This window comes from Vicugna pacos, chromosome 19 (genome assembly GCF_048564905.1).
Source record: "Vicugna pacos chromosome 19, VicPac4, whole genome shotgun sequence".
Lineage (NCBI taxonomy): Eukaryota > Metazoa > Chordata > Mammalia > Artiodactyla > Camelidae > Vicugna > Vicugna pacos.
In genome coordinates, this window is record NC_133005.1 from 23379799 (window position 1) to 23392126 (window position 12328).

Genomic DNA, 12328 nt, shown 5'->3' on the forward strand with positions numbered 1-12328 from the left:
GTTGAATAGGAGTGGTGATAGTGGGCATCCTTGTCTTGTCCCAGATTTTAGTGGGAAGCTTTTGAGTTTTTCACCGTTGAGAACTATGCTGGCTGTAGGTTTGTCATATATACCTTTTTTATGTTGAGATATGTTCCCTCTATACCCACTTTGGCGAGAGTTTTTATCATAAATGGGTGTTGAATTTTATCAAATGCTTTTTCTGCATCGATTAAAATGATCATGTGGTTTTTGTCCTTTCTCTTGTTGATGTGGTGTATTACATTGATTGATTTGCATATGTTGAACCAGCCTTGTGTCCCTGGGATGAACCCCACTTGGTCATGATGTATAATCTTTTTTATGTGTTGTTGGATTGTATTTGCTAAAATTTTGGTGAGGATTTTCGCGTCTATGTTCATCAGTGATATTGGCCTATAATTCTCTTTTTTTGTAGTGTCTTTGCCTGGTTTTGGTATCAGGGTGATGGTGGCTTCATAGAATGAGTTTGGGAGTATTCCCTCCTTTTCAATAGTCTGGAAGAGTTTGAGAAGGACTGGTATGAGTTCTTCTTTGTATGTTTGGTAGAATTCCCTGGTGAAGCCATCCGGTCCTGGACTTTTATTTGTAGGGAGGTTTTTAATTGCTATTTCTACTTCCTTTCTAGTAGATCGGATTGTTCAAGTGTTCAGTTTCTTCTTGATTCAGTTTTGGTGGACAGTATGTTTCCAGAAACTTGTCCATCTCCTCTAGGTTATCCAGTTTGGTTCCATATAGTTTTTCATAATATTCTCGTATGATATTCTGTATTTCTATTTTGTTTGTTGTAATTTCTCCATTTTCCTTTCTTATTTTGCTAATTTGTGCTCTTTTTTCTTCTTTGTGAGTTTGGCCAGAGGTTTGTCGATTTTATTTACTTTTTCAAAAAACCAGCTTTTGGTTTGGTTGATTTTTTCTATGGTCTTGTTAATGTCTATTGTATTTAATTCCTCTCTGATCTTTATTATTTCCTTCCTTCTGCTGCTTTTTGGGGCTTTTTGTTCTTCTTTTTCTAATTGATTCAGGTGGTGGGTTAACTTGTTTATCTGAGAGTGTTCTTCTTTTTTGAGGAAGGCCTGTATCACTATAAACTTCCCTCTTAGCACTGCCTTTGCTGTGTCCCATAGGTTTTGAGTAGTTGTGCTTTCATTATCATTTGTCTCAAGGTATTTTTTAATTTCAGCTTTGATTTCCTCATTGATCCATTGTTTTTTCAATAACATATTGTTTAATCTCCATGCTTTTCTTTTTTTCTCCTTTGTTTCTCTGTTGTTGATTTCCAGTTTCATGGCATTGTGGTCAGTAAAGATGCTTGAGACAATTTCTATCTTCTTAAATTTGTTGAGGTTTCTTTTGTGTCCAAGTACATGATCGATCCTGGAAAATGTTCCATGTGCACTTGAAAAGAATGTATATTCTATTTTTGGGGGGTGTAATGCTCTGAAAATATCCACCAAATCTAGTTTTTCTATTGTAGTATTTAATTTCTCTGTTGCCTTGTTTATTTTCTGTCTGGAAGATCTATCTAGTGATGTTAATGCAGTGTTAAAATCTCCAACTATGATTGTATTCCCATCAATATCCCCCTTTATCTCTGTTAGTAATTCTTGTATGTACTTAGGTGCTCCTATATTGGGTGCATATATATTAATGAGTGTATTAACTTCATCTTGTATCACTCCTTTAATCATTATAAAATGTCCCTCTTTATCTTTCTTTATGGCCTTTGTTTTAAAGTCTATTTTGTCTGAAATCAGTACTGCAACACCTGCTTTTTTGGCTTTTCCACTTGCATGGAATATCCTTTTCCATCCTTTCACTCTCAATCTATATGTGTCCTTCTCCCTAAAGTGGGTCTCTCGTATGCAGCATATTGAAGGTTCTTGCTTTATTATCCAGTCTGCCACTCTATGTCTTTTGACTGGAGCATTTAGTCCATTAACATTTACAGTAATTAATGATAGATGTGTGTTTATTGCCATTTTGAACTTATCTTCGCAGTTGAATTGGTATATCCTCTTTGTTCCTTTCTTCTTCCTTTTGTGGTTTGGTAATTTTCCTTTGTATTATCATGGATTTTATTTAATTTTTGTGACTCCCTTGTAAATTTTTGACTTGTGGTTACCCTTTTTTGTAAATCTATTAACCTATACCCGTTTTTATTAAACTGATAATAACATGATCTCAAACCCATCCTACTGTTAAAAAATTTAAAAAAGAAAGAAAAAAAAATTCTATATTTCCCTGCCTCCCTCTCCCACTCTCAGTGATTTGTATGTCTTCTTTTATAATTTCATGTTTTCTTTATTTATAATTCATGAGTTATCACCTTTCCAGTTGTGAGTTTCTGATTTCTGTAGCATCCTGCTGCTTTTCTATTTAGAATAGCCCTTTCAATATTTCTTTTAGCATGGGTTTAGTGTTGCTAAACTCCTGCATCTTTTTTTGTCTGTGAAACTCTTTATTTCTCCTTCTATCCTAAAGGATAGCCTTGCTGGATAAAGTATCCTAGGCTGCATCTTTTTTTCATTCAGGACTTTGAATATATCTTGCCACTCCCTTCTGGCCTGTAGTGTTTGTGTAGAGAAATCAGCTGAGACCCTTATGGGGGTTCCCTTGTAATTCACTCTTTGCTTTTCTCTTGCTGCCTTTAGAATCATTTCTTTATCCTTGACTCTGGCCATCTTGATTATGATATGTCTTGGTGTGGGTCTATTTGGATTCTTCCTGTTTGGGACCCTCTGAGCTTCCTGTACTTGGATATCTGATTCCTTCTTTAAGTTTGGGAAGTTTTCAGTCTTGATTTCTTCAAAAACCTTTTCAATCCCCTTTGCTCCTTCTTCCCCTTCTGGGACCCCTATTACGCGAAGATTGGGACACTTTATATTATCCCATAGGTCCCTTATGCTATTATCATTATTTTTTATTTGCTTATCTTGTAGTTCTTCTGAATGGGTGCTTTCTGTTGCCCTGTCTTCTAGATCACTAATTCGTTCCTCTGCATTAACTAGTCGGCTTTGCACAGCTATTAGGTCATTCCTCATCTCTGTCAATGAGTTTACCCATTCTGCTTGGCTCTTCTTTATAGCTTCAATTTCATTTTTGACATATTTCATTTCTCTAAGCACTATCTCTTTTAATTCCTTCAGCAATTTGATCACTCCTTTTTTGAAATCTTGATCTAGTAGGCTATCGATGTCTATTTCATTGATCTTTCTTTCAGGGGATTCCTCTTGTTCTTTTAATTGGGAAAGGTTTCTCTGCTTCTTCATGTTGCTCATACCTCTCTGGCACTGTGGTTTATGAAGTATCAGTTGTCTATTTTGGATCTTAAGGATTTTATCTATCTAATGCCTATTTAGGAATAGAACTTAGGAAAAAAAAAAGAAAGAAAAAAATAAGAGAGAGAGAGAAAGATTTTTAAAAGAAGGGAGAAAGAGGGTTTGAAAACAGTGTGTAATGAATAATAGAAGAGCGGGTTGAAGCAGAGTATTAATTGGGTGGAGACGTCCTTTTAAAACCTTTAAAAAAAAAAAGAAAAAAAAGGGGTGGGTGGATGAATAGATGTGTTTGAAGCCTGTGTCTAATCAATAACAGGACATCAAAACCCAAGAGAAATAGAAGTGAATTAAGAAGTAAAAATTAAGAGAGTAATTGAAAATAGAACAGGTAAAAACAGATTTAAAAAACAAAACAAAAACAAACAAAACAAAACAAAAACAAAAAACAAAACAAAACAAAAAAGGGGGTGTCGGTGTTCTCCTGGAGTCTGTGTGCTTTTAATGTGATGTCCTTCTGTCTTCGTCCTGTTTTGGAAGCTCAGCTTGTTTTCATAGGCCCTCCTTTGGCGCCCTCTTCTGTGCTGCTCCCAGCCCCTGTCGGCAAGCAGATCGCGCCTCCTCCTAACACGGGGTCAGATGCAGTTCTCCTCTGCTGCGGGCGGGCGGGTCACTGCCCCTCCGGATGCCGCAGTCAGATGTTGCAGACTGTCCAGGCAGGAGGGCGGGTCGTGCCCCCTCCCAGCACCTCGGTCAGGGGCTGTGTTCCTGCCTGACAGGCGGGGGGCCGCTCTCCCTCTGCCTGCGCCGCTGGCAGCTCTGCTGCTCTGTGCGGCTGCGCGCTCCGCCCTGGTTGCGCTCTGCGGGTGGGCTCGGGGGAGACCGAGGGGCAGCCTCGTCCCTGCTCTGAGCCAAGACCCAGCTCCTTGTTTGTCTTTGTGGAGCAAGTTCTCTGAGGGACCAGGATGGAAGGATCCTATCTGCCCCGGGCTGTAGGCCCGTCTCAGTCTGGCCCTTGAGGCTGCTAAGCCCTTCGGTGCAGATGCAGGTTTCACCTCTGCCCCCGCCTGGGTGCTAAGCGCCGGAGAGTATGGCTGCTGTGCCTGGGCCCCGCCTCTCTTCCCCTGAAAAGTTTCCGCGGGTTTTCAGAGATGGGGGTATGCACCCTTCCCCCGAGAGCACATCAACCTTGCTGTTTTATGGAGGGCCCAGGTTGTTCTGTCCTGTACACCCACAGCCCCGGCGCCCAGCCCCTTGCAGTCCCCCGGAGCTGCCTCCGTGCAGCCGCCCCCGTCCTCCGCCCGGCTTGTGCAGCCTGGCCCTGCCCGCCGCTGCCGGCGCGCGTCTCAGGCTGGATGTCGGGAGGATGCTCTGTGCCCGTTTAACTTAGTTCTATCAGACAAGGGCTGCTCTGTACAGATCCGAGCCTCGGAGGCTCTCCCTCCGTCCGCTGGCCTCTCAGTTGGAGAGGGGAGACCCAGCGAGCGAGCGCCAGTCCTCCTTTGCCGCTCCCTCCCTGCGGGACCCGTCCCGCGCTGCTTTGCCTTTTGTTCTTTCTTTTTTCCTATTCTCCTACCAGATTTTTGGCGTCTTTATCTTTTGAAGAGGGCGATGTTCTGTTGGAGTTCCGCAGGTGCTCTGGTTGGCTGAGTGGGTCTGTAGATGTGGGTCTTGGTGTATTTGTGGGAGAGGGTGACTTATGAGCGTCCTTCTACTCCGCCATCTTGCCTCCACTCCATCTGCTCAGATTTTTAATTTCAACATGATTCAGAATTAGTAGGTTGTATGTTTCTGAGTAAATACTTTTTTTGCATTGTCCAATTTATTGGTGTATAACTGTTCATAGCATTCTCTTATGATCCTTTGTATTTCTGTGGTATCAGTTGTAATGTCTCCTTTTCTTTTTCTGACTTTATTTACTGTATTTGACTCTACTCTCTTAATTTCTTGGTGAGTCTAGCTAAAGTTTTGCCTATTTTATCTTTTTTTTTAAATTGAAGTACAGTCAGTTACAGTGTGTCAGTTTCTGGTGTACAGCACAGTGTCCCAGCCTTGCATATACATACATATATTCATTTCATATTTTTTCCATTAAAGGTTATTACAAGATATTGAGCATAGTTCCCTGTGCTACACAAAAGAAACTTTTTAAAAAATCTATTTTTATTGCCTATTTTATCTTAAAAAGTCCAGCTCTTAGTTTCATTGATCTTTTCTATTGTCTTTTTAGTCTTTAATTTTAAACAGTTAGAGTGCCAGATGTGGAATTCAAACACTTCACTCTTTAGGGAGAAGCTTGGGGTTGTGAGTTCCTGCCCAAATGTAGGTTGCTGCACTGAGGGTGAGGTTTATGGCAAGATTGTGTCTTAGCTTCCCCCACCTGCTTTGATGTGGGTCTTTTCTTGTTTGTATGTATAGGAGTTGCTCAGCTAGTTTTTCCTGAGAGGAAACTCTTCTGTATGTAGCTATAGATTTGATGTGTCCATGGGAGTGGGTGAGTTCCGGATCCTCCGGTGTCACCATCACGAACCAGACCTTCTTGTTTTTCTTTTGATTGATTGAATATTTTCCTTAAGTTTTTCCCATCCATTGGTCAGAAAGTACACACTCTATTTTCATTCATTCAATCGTTAACTTAGAAATTTTATTATACATACTCACCTATCAAAATCTTAAGTTAATTAGTATCTTTCTCCTCCCTGCAAAGACTAAGAACATAGTAACTCCACGTCTCCTGATTTATTCATAATGGATTTTGTGTATTTTAGTTGTATCATTTTAAACCCAAAGCACTAATATTATTGTTATTTTATAAATCAATTTTTTCTCCTGGTAATATTCCATGATCTGAAATGAAGTCGACTTTGATATTAATTATAGCCACTCCAGCTTTCTTCTGATTGGTGTTTGTATGGTATATTTTTTCCACCCTTTTATTTAGAGTCTACTTGTATTACCATGTAAAATGCATATATATATTTGTAAATAGCACATAGTTAAAAAAATCCATTCATGCTTAATGTCATTTATTGTTAGGGAAATGCAAATCAAAACCACAGTGAGATACCACTTCACAGCCACTGAGATAGCTACTATTAAAAAAAAAAAAGGCAGGGGGAAGGGTGTAGCTCAGTCGTAGAGCATATGCTTAGCATGCACGAGGTCCTGGGTTCAATCCCCAGTACCTCCATTAAAATAAATAAATAAATAAACCTAATTACCCCCCCAAATAAAAATAAAAAATAAAGTAAACAACAACAACAACAAAGGAAATAACAAGAGTTGCTGAGGATGTGGAAAAACTGGAATCCTCGTGCTCTGTTGGTAGGAATGTCAAACAGTGCAGCCACTATGGAAAATAGTATGGCAGTTGCTCTAAAAATAGAACTACTGTATGATCCAGCAATTCTACTTTTGGGTATATACCCAACCAAAATAATTGAAAGCGGGATCTAGAAGAGATATTTACACACTTATATTCACAGCAGCATTATTCATAATAGTCAAAAAGTAAAAGCAACAGAAGTGTCATCAATATAATATATACATATGATGGAATGTCATGCGTATTTTAAAATGAAGGACATTCTGACATGTGCTGTACCATGGATAAACCTTGAGGACATTATACTCCATGAAATAAGCCGAATTTCACAATTAAGACAAATACTGTGTGATTCTACTTATATGAGGAACCTTACAACCATCAAGTTCATACAGACAGAAAGTTGATGAGAGGAGGGGAAAATGAGGAGTTGTTGTTTAATGGATGAAGAGTTTCAAATATGCAAGATAAGAAGTACTCTGGGAATTGGTTGCACAACAGTGTGAACTTAACATTAGTACTTAGTGTTTGCCATCTTAACTATTTTTAAATATATAACTCGGTAGTATTAACACTAGTTAAGATGGCAAATTTAATGTTGTTAATAAAAAGAAATGAATTATCAATAAATATATGCCACAACATGGATGAATCTAAAAATAATTATGAGTTAGAGAAACCATACTGAAAAAGAATTACACCATACAATTCTATTTATATAAACTTCTAGAAAATGCAAACAATCTATAATGACAGAGCAGATCAGTGGTTGACTGGATGGGAGATAAGAAAGGTCAGGAGAGAGGAATTACAAAAGGGCAGAGAGAAACTTTTTAGGGTGATGGGTATGTTCATTACTTTGATGGTGGTGATAGTTTCACAGATATATACATACGTCATACATATAAATTTGTGCATTTTAAATAAGTGCAGTTTATTGTATGTTAGTTAAACAAGGCTCCCTTTTCTTTTTTCTTTTTTACAAAAAGACAGACCACCACCGTTACCAGCAGCAAAAAACAGAACTTAGTGCATTAAGATTTTCCTGAGAGGCATCTTCAATATCTGTTTTCTCAAAGACTTTACCTTATTGTGCAGTCATTTCAGCTTTCTCCTGAACTTTGTTTCTTTTTATTATCTTTCCCTTAATCAGTTCTTTTAGAGTATATTCTTTTTGTCATTGTTAATTTTGAGCTTCTTTGTTTATTTGATCTCAGATTTTTTTTATCTTCAATAAAATGTCTCTGAAATATTGCTTGTGGTATATACATGGTACCCAGTAAATATTTCATTATTTATAACACTTCTAGGACTATAATATGTAAGATTTCAGTAAAAGAATAACATTCTTAATAAGGGATGGCCCAATATTTCAAAAAATGTTCAGCTGTTTGAAATAGTTTCTTTTCTTTTTCCCTTCATTTTGGAACTTGCCCCATTATTTTTTGCTGAAATATTTCAAGGTAAATTGCAAACATCATGATATTCCATGTCTGTATATCCTAGTAAACATTTTTGAAAAGTAAGAGTTATTTTCCAACATAACCAACATAATAGTATCATCATACTTAGCAAAATTAATAAAATTTCCTTAGTAGTAAACACTACTTAGTCCATTTTCAAATACCTCCAACTGGTATGTTCAAGCTAAAATTCACTCCAGGACCAGTCAATTTAGAGCTTTCTCTTAACATAGCATTTGCTTGACACAGGTGTTCTAGGAGTGTGGTTGGGACAATTTGGCTGTCCATTGAAGTGATTTTTTTCTTAATTTTAGAAGATACCATGTACCTAAATATTTTGAGAGTTGTCTACACAGGTTATTTTTACTATTAAGTTTTTTTAATATATTAAAATTTTTACTATTAATTTTTTACTATAGACTATTACTATAATAGTCTCTAATTTCTTCTGAGGTTTTAAAAGTGTCCCTTGATATTAGAGAATTCTTTTGTTAACATTTTGAAGTCTCTAGATGTGCATGGGCCATGCAGAACAATTACCAAAGTGGGATGCTCATCATTTCCTGAGAGCTGTCCTGACGTTTTGGAATTTTGAATGTTTGGACAGCTAGTAAAAAGATTTGCTTTGTCCACTAGGTGGTACTTGAAACCCAGAATACCTAAATTTGACACTTGAATGGAAGACAGTGAAAACCAAGGCTAGCTATTTACAGGGTTTATGACAGAAGAAAAGGGGAAAGATGCATGGCTGTAATGGGTTTTTCAAGGGCTGCAGGAATCTTGAGTGGAGTATATCAACTGGGAAAAATAGGCCTAATATCTTCTGTTGCCTCTTGGTCTGATATGATCAAAGTAGGTCATGTACACAAATGTGACTAACCTGCAAGTTTACCCATAATTTTTGAGGCAAATCTATTTTATTGCTCCAAACATTTTATAATTATCTGTAACTATTGTTTAACACCTAAAATAATCAAGAGTAACTCTCCATAGGTAAGTATTTTATTGAGCCTTTACCTAAATACATAGTTCTCTCAATAGATGCATTTTCAGAATAACATTTTACACTAAAATTATTTTGGTAGAATAATTTTTCTTCACTTTTCTGGACGTCTAAAGTCATATGTGGTCCTTCTGGTTTCCTCACAAGGTTTCCTCACTTGATAACTGGCTGTAATTTAGCCTAGAGATAATGCTGATCTCTCTGGAGTTTTATCAAAAAAGGAAATGTATCTCTGATTTAGATTTTAAAACTTTGGGAAACTCCCAGGGAAAAATCCCTGAAACTGAGTTATCAAAGGGTTTATTTTCGGGGCTAGAAGATACAAATTATCCTATGTGAATAGTCTCATTTCATGTTTGGAAGCTGGTTGGCAAAGTGTGTCCTTTCTGACAGTACATTTTTTTTTAACAGTCACTTGGCCAAGTCATGAAATTATTTTAGATCATTGTAAGGCGTGCTGACATCTTGATGTAAGATTAACTCTTGTTACTAGTTTTCTATTGCTGCTGTTACAAATTACAAAGAGTTGAGTGGCTTAAAGCAACACAAAGTTACCATCTTACAGTTCTGAAGGTTATAACTCCAAAATAGGTCTCACTGGATTTAAAGGCAAGATGGGCACGCTGCTGACATTGTCTTCTTCGGGCCACCCTTAAAGCCATGTCGAGAACTTTCTCTCCCCTTTGCACAATGGCAACTCTTAAGGAAAAACTGATTGCACCAGTTGCAGAAGAAGAAGCAATGGTCCCCAACAATAAGATCACTGTAGAGGGTGTTGGACAAGTTGGTATGGCATGTGCCATCAGCATTCTGGGAAAGTCTCTGGCTGACAAGCTTGCTCTTGTGGATGTTTTGAAAGATAAACTCAAAAGTGAAATGGTGGATCTGCAGCATGGAAGTTTGTTTCTTCAGACACCCAAAATTGTGGCAGATAAAGATTACTCTGTGACCACCAATTCCAAGATTGTGGTGGTGACTGCAGGAGTTCGCCAGTAAGAGGGGAAGAATCACCTCAGTCTGGTGCAGAGGAACCTTAATGTCTTTAAGTTCATCATTCCTCAGATAGTCAAGTATAGTCCTGATTGTATCATAATTGTGGTTTCTAACCCAGTGGATATTTTCACACCTTACCTGGAAACTAAGTGGATTACCCAAGCACCATGTGATTGGAAGTGGGTGTAATCTGGATTCTGCTAGATTCCACTATCTAATGGTGGAAAAACTTGGTATTCATCCCAGCAGATGCCAGATGGATTTTGGGAGAACATGGTGACTCAAGCGTGGCTGTGTGGAGTGGGGTGAATGTGGCAGGTGTTTCTCTCCAGGAACTGAATCCAGAAGTGGGAATAGACAATGACAGTGAAAATTGTAAGGAAGTGCATACGTTGGTGATAGAGAGTGCCTATGAAATCATCAGGCTGAAGGGACACACCAACTGGGCTGTTGGACTAAGTGTGGCTGATCTCATTGAATCCATGTTGAAAAATCTCTCCAGGATTTACCCAGTATCAATGATGGTGAAGGGGATGTATGGCATTGAGAATGAGGTCTTCCTGAGCCTTCCGTGTATCCTGAATGCTCGGGGATTAACCAGTGTTATCAACCAGAAGTTAAAGATGAGGAGGTCGCCCAACTCAAGAAAAGTGCAGACACCCTGTGGGACATCCAGAAGGATCTAAAGGACCTGTGACTACTGGCTTCTAGTTCTAGGCTGTAGAATCTTTAAAACTACAGTGTGATTAACCATGAGCCTTTAGTTTTCATCCATGTACATGGGGCACAGTTTGCCTTTATCTCCCTAAATCTGTGAATCTGGGTTCACAGAATCAAAGCCTGTACTTGATTTAATGCTTGCAATATGAGTCCTTAAACAAATAAAATTAACGATCGTAGTGTGAAAAAAATAAAATAAAGGCAAGATGTCAGCTTTCTCCAAAGAAGTTATACAGATGGTCAACAGGCACATGAAAAGATGTTCATCACTAGTTATTCGAGAAATGCAAATCAAAACTACAATGAGGTATCATCTCACAGTGGTCAGAATGGCCATCATCAAAACAATAAATGCTGGAGAGGTGTGGAGAAAAAGGAACCCTCCTACAGAGTTGGGAATGTAAACTGGTGCAGCCACTATGGAGAATAATATGGAGATGCCTTAAAAAATGAAAAATATAGTTACCATATGATCCAACAATCCCACTCTTGGGCATGAATCCAGAGAAAACCCGATTCTGAAAAGACACATGTACCCCAATGTTTATAGCAGCACTATTTACAGTAGCCAAGACTAAACACCAGAGTGTTCACAGAGAGGTGAGATTATGAGTGATTTCTGTTTTCTCCCTTTTGTTTACCTGTGTGTCTAATTTTTCTAGCGTGAAATGTTAATTAAACCTCCTCTCATCCCTAAATAAAGAACAATGGAAGAATCTTGCCTGACTCCCTCAGTCTTTGTAAGGGGGAATTAGTAATCCTGTTTCTTGCCTGGATTCATCCTGTCCAACAGTTTGGAAAGACAACATCTTAAGTAGAATTCAGAGAATATTTCTAAGAAATGAGACACTTTTAAAGTTAATTTATAAGTAAGATATTAAAAGCAGTTTGTACTGCTATGGGTCACAGTGGGAAGTGCAGTAACAAATGTTGATAGGTGGTTTTTAAACACTGATCATGACTAAAAAGCAACATTTCATTACCCGTTCCATCCTACTCAAAGGGAAAATCTATTATGTGGCCACAAAGGGCTTTGAAAGTGAGAAGTCTGTGGGCTTCTTGCGCCTAGCCAAGATTGCATAAAGGCTCCCTGGTATTAGAGAGTTGATGTAGATGAACAGACAAACAGACTGTCTGTTGAAGTAGGCAAGCAGTGTTACTTCAGGAAATAGTAATGTCATCTGTGGAAATCATAAATGTGAATTCTCTCAATACAGGCTTTTCTCCAGGTGCTGTCACAGAAAGATACTTGGATGGGCCCTAATTACTATAAATTCAAGGTTCTAGTGTCCACAAATTATAAAACAAGGTAAACAAAATTCTTTAGGAAATGTCTTAATTAACTTCACTACTGTCTTGAATGTATTTTATTTAGCAATAATTTGTTCAGTACTTTGAAATCATTCCATAATTATATATTGAGACTATAACGCGAGTTTTGTGGTGTGCATTAAGAACTCCAAATTGAGTTGGACCAGTGGCCTGCCTTTGAGGGACTCACAGATTATTGCAAATGATTGGAACATGA

General features: G+C 38.2%; 1 long non-coding RNA gene and 1 pseudogene across 1 annotated transcript in view; both read left to right on the forward strand.

The window, feature by feature from the left end:
- Positions 1-12328, forward strand: part of LOC102531197 (uncharacterized) — a 142497-nt gene that overhangs the window by 22588 nt on the left and 107581 nt on the right. The window lies entirely within an intron of this gene.
- On the forward strand, positions 9761-10861 carry LOC102533316 (L-lactate dehydrogenase B chain-like; annotated as a pseudogene).